The sequence below is a fragment of the Pantherophis guttatus genome, chromosome 12 (assembly GCF_059756535.1).
Source record: "Pantherophis guttatus breed Tessera chromosome 12, ASM5975653v1, whole genome shotgun sequence".
Lineage (NCBI taxonomy): Eukaryota > Metazoa > Chordata > Lepidosauria > Squamata > Colubridae > Pantherophis > Pantherophis guttatus.
Genome location: NC_142074.1, coordinates 15,292,309 through 15,300,000, shown reverse-complemented (window position 1 = coordinate 15,300,000; position 7,692 = coordinate 15,292,309).

The window sequence follows — 7,692 nt, the reverse complement described above, 5'->3', positions numbered from 1 at the left end:
AAATACTATGAACTTTTTGTTTAGGGGCAGTCCCTATGTTTTCCTTAATTTTAAAAAGGAATCTCCAGCTCTTCCTGGGAGTTTTAAACATAAAGGAGAAAAGATCAGTGAATACTTGCCAGAACATTTGTGCTGGGACTTTAAGCAGTGTGGGATATACAAGAGAAAGATCTTTGGCCTGAGAGAACTTAACCAATATATTTCTGGTCTTGTTTCTGAACCAATGCAAAGTATTGGTCTCCCCCAATGCATCCCATTGTGCTTTATTTAGACCACTTAAAGTACTTTGCTTCACATACATACAATCTCAGCAATCTTTACAAAAGTGCTGAGGCTAATATATCTTCGTATTGCAACCAAGACATTGTGACTTCCCAAAGGCACTTGGTGCCAAGCTTTAGCTGTGGGGAGAGAAGCCAAGCAGACCTGAGTTTGTGAGAATGGGCGCAAAGGTAAGCAGTGAGTGATTGGACACGCTTACACTCTTCGCCGTCTCACGGTTTGGACAAAAATGGCTTCTCGGAAGTGAGCCATGTGCATTTCAAGGATGGTCTCTACTACAGAGGTAGCAGAACATCTGATGGTTGGACTGGAAGACCTCCAAGGTCCCTTCCAAACTTACGATAAGAATTCTCTGGATTAGCACCAGTGATGTTTCCTAGTTTGGGTAATGAAACGTCTGCAAGAAAACCACCACGCTCAGAGAGCAACTGAGGTCTCCTCATTTCAACTCTGAGCAGTGGTGGGATTCAGCTGGTTCGGGCCAGTTTGGGCGAATGTTGAGCCCGAACCGGCCCGAACCAGTAATTAAATTGCTGGCTGGCTCTGCCCCTTCCTGCCCCACCCCTTCCACGAGTCCCCATTTTGGCTCCCAGGTAAGTGCAGGGAGGCCTCCTAGGCCCAAAATGGGGCGTGGGAGGGTGCGACGTGCCCCCCCCCCCGCAGCCCATTTTCACTCCCAGGAGGCTTCAGGGAGGCCTCCTAGGCCCAAAACAGGCCATGAGGGGGCAGCACGTTTCCCCCCACCCGCAGCCCATTTTCGCTCCCAGGGTACTGAGTGCTGCCTGTCACACCCCTGGCCACACCCACCATGGCCACGCCCACCACAGCCCACCCAGCCAGTCATTAGGGCAGACAACCAGTTGTTAAATTATTTGAATCCCACCACTGACTCTGAGCTAAAAATATTCTCCTTTATTGATAAGAATTCCGGTCCAACTTGTTCTAGAATTTTCCCCCGGCATCATCCTTTGCGGTGGTCCATGCAGACTGGCTAATGTTTGTCCCTTTCTTCCGAAACGAGAGTTGCAAACGTAATCTCGCTTTAGAAAGAAATGTACAAAGTGATTGAAGGTTATTTTCCAGGGCACTTAGCAGCGATGTTGCAGGATACATGATCATTCGAAGAAGAGCTGGATCAGGGAAGACGGGAGGCCCTTTCGGCGAAGAATATCCTCTCCGCTTGCCAGACTTTTAAAAGTTAAACAGAGCTGGAAGAGATCCCTCAACCACATCGTACATTTTTTACAAGGAGGTTTATCGGTCCTCGTTTGCTCTATGTATTTATTCGGGTTTTTTTTTTTTAAACAGAACTCTAAATGAAAATAAAGCTGCCAAAGAATGGCGCTGAGCACAGAGGATTTTTTGATTTACACAAGGCAGCAAACATAGGTAAACAATCATGGACTCTCCCTGGTGTTCTGCAGTTCATTAACTCAGAACTGGATGCAACTCTGAATTGGCCACTTCTATCTGTGAAGCATTTTCAGCCCTGATGTTCGAAGTGTATCACCGATCCTCAAAGGTTCTCCTCTGTGGGACAGAGTAACATTTCTGAGGGCTTAAGAAGAAGGATTAATCAAATATCCAGCCACAGATGGCAATCAATGGGATTGTGTCTTTCTTTTCAGGTAAAAGGTAAATGTTCCCCTCGTACATATGTGCTAGTCATTCCCGACTCTAGGGGGCGGTGCTCATCTCTGCTTCAAAGAGCCAGCGCTGTCCGAAGACGTCTCCGTGGTCACGTGGCCGGCATGACTAAACACCAAAGGCGCATAGAACGCTGTTACCTTCCCACCAAAGGTGGTCCCTATTTTTCTACTGGCATTTTTTACGTGCTTTCGAACTGCTAGGTTGGCAGAAGCTGGGGCAAGTAACGGGAGCTCACCCTGTGACGCGGCACTAGGGATTCGAACCGCTGAACTGCTGACCTTTCAAATTGACAAGGTCAGTGTCTTAGCCACTGAGCCACCGCGTCCCTTTCTTTTCAGGTAATGAGTATGTAAAACAAGGCCGACTGAAGCCTTCAAACCATGCTGCATATAGAAGGCAGAGTGAGTGATGGAGATTTTGTCAATCCCAACGATGTTCAAGGAGTGCTCGGATTGGACCTACAGTAAGGTGCCTATCACTTTGTGAAATGTAGCTATTTTGCTGCTCTTATTGCGTCATCAGATAATCACCCGGCCGCCCTGTTTAGGGTGACCCGCTCCCTGCTCCACCAGGAAGCGCGGGAGGACCCCTTGGAGGGTAGAGCCGAGGATTTTGTCCAATATCTGTATGACAAAATCGCTCAGATTCGGGAAGATCTGGACTCCGACTGGATAGTGTCAGGGGGAGGGACTGGGGCAGGTCTTGAGAATGTTATCTGGGATGAGTTTGATCCTGTGACCCCTGAGGACGTGGACAGGATTCTGGGTAGACTGAACGCGACCACTTGTTTATTGGACCCGTGTCCCTCCTGGTTAGTGCTGGCTTCTCGGGAGGTGACACGAGGCTGGTTCCAGGGGATTATAAATGCTTCGCTGGGTGAGGGTGTCTTTCCTGCCACCTTGAAAGAGGCGGTGGTGAGGCCACTCCTCAAGAAGCCTTCCCTGGACCCGGCAATGTTGGTAAATTATCGTCCGGTCTCCAACCTTCGTTTTGTGGCAAAGGTTGTTGAGAGTGTGGTTGCGCAACAGCTTCCCCAGCACCTGGATGAAACGACGTATCTGGATCCGTTCCAGTCGGGCTTCAGGCCCGGGTACAGCACGGAAACGGCATTGGTCGCGTTGGTTGATGATCTCTGGAGGGCTCGGGATAGGGGGTGCTCCTCTGTCCTGGTCCTGTTAGATCTCTCAGCGGCTTTTGATACCATCGACCATGGTATCATGCTGCACCGGTTGGAAGAGTTAGGGGTGGGAGGCACTGTGTTGCGGTGGTTCTCCTCCTTTCTCTCTGACCGGTCGCAGTCCGTGTTGACAGGGGGACAGAGGTCGACCCCGAGGCCCCTCATATGTGGGGTGCCGCAAGGGTCGGTCCTCTCACCTCTCCTGTTCAACATTTATGTGAAGCCGCTGGGCGAGATCATCCGTGGTTTCGGGGTGGAGTACCATCAGTACGCTGATGACACCCAGCTGTACATCTCCACCCCGGATCACCCCAACGATGCCCTTGAAGTGATGTCCCGGTGCCTGGAGGCCGTACGGATCTGGATGGGGAGGAACAGGCTCAGGCTCAACCCATCCAAGACTGAGTGGCTGTGGTTTCCGACGTCCCGATATAGCCAGTTGACGCCATCACTGACTATTGGGGGTGAATCATTGGCCCCCACGGAGAGGGCTCGCAACTTGGGCGTCCTCCTGGATTCACGGCTGTCTTTAGAAGAGCACTTGACGGCCGTGACCAGGAGGATTTTTTATCAGGTCCGCCTGATTCACCAGTTGCGTCCCTTTCTGGATTGGGACTCGTTACGCACGGTCACTCATGCCCTCGTCACCTCCCGCCTGGACTATTGTAATGCTCTCTACATGGGGCTCCCCTTGAGGAGCACCCGGAGGCTCCAACTGGCGCAGAGTGCGGCCGCACGGGTGGTAATGGGAGCGACATGGCGCTCCCATGTAACACCTCTCCTGCGCGAGCTGCACTGGCTCCCGGTGGTCTTCCGGGTGCGCTTCAAGGTTTTGGTTACCACCTTTAAAGCGCTCCATGGCTTAGGGCCTGGTTATTTACGGGACCGCCTACTACCACCAATAGCCTCCCACCGGCCAGTACGCTCTCATAGAGAGGGACTCCTCCGGGTGCCGTCAGCCAAACAGTGTCGATTGGCGGCCCCTAGGGGGAGAGCCTTCTCTGTGGGGGCACCTACCATCTGGAATGAGCTCCCCCCGGAGATACGGAGGATCCCGGATCTGCGCTCCTTCCGCCGTGCTGTGAAGACCTTTTTATTCCATCAAGCGGGCTTGGCCTGATCTCTTCCCTTTTTAAATATGTAAATTTTAATCTGTTTTTAAATTATTGGGGTATTTTAATTTGTCTGGGCCAAAAAGTTTAATTTGATTTTATCAGGTTTTTAAATTTTGTGTATTTATGTATTTTATTGTTGGCTGTTCACCGCCCTGAGTCCTTCGGGAGTAGGGCGGTATACAAATCAAATAAATAAAATAAAATAAATAAATAAATAAATCACTATCGGTACCTTCTCTGCTCTTTTTTGTCACAGTCGTTCTATTTCTATTGGCAGGACATTGTATTTTGTGATTTTCTCTACTTCTTTTCTCTTCTATTCTGTTGTCTCCAGGTATTGCAATGTCCACTATCCAGACTTAGAAGAGGAGAGGAGAGGAGAGGAGAGGAGAGGAGAGGAGAGGAGAGGAGAGGAGAGAAGAGAAGAGAAGAGAAGAGAAGAGAAGAGAAGAGAAGAGAAGAGAAGAGAAGAGAAGAGAAGAGAATAAGGAATGGGATGGGATGGGATGGGATGGGATGGGATGGGATGGGATGGGATAGGGTAGGGTAGGGTAGAGTAGAGTAGAGTAGAGTAGAATAGAATAGAATAGAATAGAATAGAATAGAATAGAATAGAATAGAATAGAATAGAATAGAATAGAATAGAATAGAATAGAATAGAATAACTTTATTTAAACTAGTGGGATTAGACACACAAGGAATTTGTCTCCAGTGCAGAAGCTCTCGGTGTACATGCATAGCAACAGGGTAATAATAATCATAATAATGATACCAATAAGAGGAGATGAGTAGAGAAGATGAGAATGCATATTTAACTATCCATGTATTAACTGCAGCTACAATTGTATTTGCACAAAACTAGAAAAGTGAAGGGAATCTACTGATTGTGAAAATGTGATTAGGAAAATATTAGAATGTGCAGAAATGAATAGATTAATGCTTGCAATTAAGGAGAAAGAACAAACTGAATATTATATGATATGGGAATTATTTTATCGATGGCTAGAGAATAAAAATGGAAGTAGGAAATAAAAGGAGATAAGTGAAGAGTAGAAAATGTGTAAAAAATAGAGATGTAAACAATACAATGATTGTTAATATTATGACTATTAGGATTATTATGCTTAATATTATTATTATATTCTTATTAGAAGATATGTTAAGGGGAGAAATGAATAGGTTTACTATGTTCAATACTATAATGGTAAGATTAATTAATATCAAAGTAATGAATACAGTGGGGCAGAGGTGGGTTTCAGCAGGTTCTGACCAGTTCTGGAGAACCGGTAGCGGAAATTTTGAGTAGTTTGGAGAACCAGTAGTAAAAATTCTGACTGGCCCCGCCCTCATCTATTCTCTGCCTCCCAAGTCCAGCTGATCGGGAGGAAATGGGGATTTTGCAGTAACCTTCCCCTAGAGTGAGGTGGGAATGGAGATTTTACAGTATCCTTCCCCTGCCATACCCACCAAGCCACGCCCACCAAGCCACACCATGCCCACCAAGCCACAGCCACAGAACCGGTAGTAAAATTTTTTGAAACCCATCACTGAAGTGGCGAACCGGTAGCAGTGCTGGCGGGAGGCTCTGCTCACCCGCCCGGACGCTTGTGTGCATGCGCAGAAGCATTGCGTTCACGAGCACCCATGCTTCCATGAGCAAACCGGTAGCGACAGGTTTGCCCGCTCCTGAATGAATCCTGTTGTAAATTTTGATGGTTATTGCACAGAGATATTTGTACCCAGACGACACTCTGTTTAAAGGAAGATGGAATGTTTAGATTTTTTTAAAAAATTAAAAAACTGATTAAAAAAAATATCCTACAAGACATGGCATTCTTTATGTTGGAAATGTAAAAAGAAAGAGGAAACATACTACATATGTGGTGGTCCTGCCCTGAGGCTCGAAAATATTGGCTTAAAATTAAAGATTGGCTACAGGAAATTACTAACGAACAATTAGATTTAGAACCGGAACTCTTCCTATTGGGGATCTTCAAAAAAAAAATGTGAAGAGCACAAAATATCTAGTACTACACATATTAACCGCTACCAGGATGGCCTTTGCTCAATGTTGGAAATAGCCATGCACACCCGCAGAGAAACTTGTCATACAAAAGGTCATGAATTGTGCAGAAATGAACAAATCAACGCTGAGTTTAAAAGATAAAGAGGCATCGATATTTTACAATGTGTGGGAACAGTGGTATAACTGGATAGGATGGAGATAGATTAAAGATAGATAGTTATTAAGTATAAGTAATAGATAAAATAAGAATGTAAATACGCACAATTTAATTTTTGTAAATAATGCACGAATTATTATCACAAGAAAAACACCACAAATAGCTGTTGTTGAGTGATATAACTTTTTATGTTTTTAATGTAATAAAAGTTTAAAAAAGTGTTGTAAAAAAAAAAAGACATGGCATTCTTCATAGATATTGGAAGACAACATGTTGGAGAAATGAAGTCTCCTCCACAGGGACAGGAAACTGGACAAATGGCAGCACGGTGTTAATTTGAAATCTAGTCTGAAGCAGTTCCTGTTGTACCAGATTTCCAGGAAGAAACAGCTGGCAAATCACAGGCGGGGAAGGGCAGCTATGAAAGAAACAACCTTCTATTAGTGATATAGCTGGAATCAGCCAGCTAATCACTACTATGTGGTGCAAAGCCTTCCTTGAAAAATTAATTCCAATCACTTGATGAGCAACCCGGTGGGTTGAAGACTATCTGAAGGGTCATAAACAAAGGTAATTAGAAACAGGGGGAAGCATTTATGGGGTGTTGTGGGGAGCTGGGTTTGGCCTGCTCTTATTTAATCCCTTCATTAATGACCCTGGGAGAGAGTGTAAACAACATGTTAATGAATTTGGCAGATGACGGTAAATGGGGAAGTGTTTCGGAACGCTGGAGAGTGGAGGGAATTAATACAAACAGGCCAAGAGAGATTAGAATCTAGGACAGCGACACAAATGCGTTTCCAATAATGGTTTTTAATACCTGGAGATGAAACATAGGAGTTACACAGCGTCCATCGGTGGTGCTAACGGAAGCGAAAGCTGGAAGCCACCAAAGAAAGCCTGCAGAAAACTATTGAGAAGGGAGAAAACGAGGGATATGTTCATTCTTCTTGGGTTGTACAGTGGTGAAAATGTAAATTCTCAGAAACAAGTCCATCCGGTATTCTGGATCATGTACCCAACGCAAGAACTAGGCAAGAAACGAGCCTCGGTTGGTTGAACAGTAAAGACGCACAAAGCTGGGTTGGGCTAAATCAAACAGGCCTTGACCCATCTTATCTGCTGTTTACTTCAGATGATAGCAGCCAGAGTAACAGAGAGTCTTTTTCAAAGCAGACTCTCATGGCTAAATCGAGGATCAAGTTTGGTCTTTGCTGACTAATCCAAGGATTAGTCAGCCCATGGGTCAGATGTAAGCACCCCATGGGCCAGATCTAAGCAGACC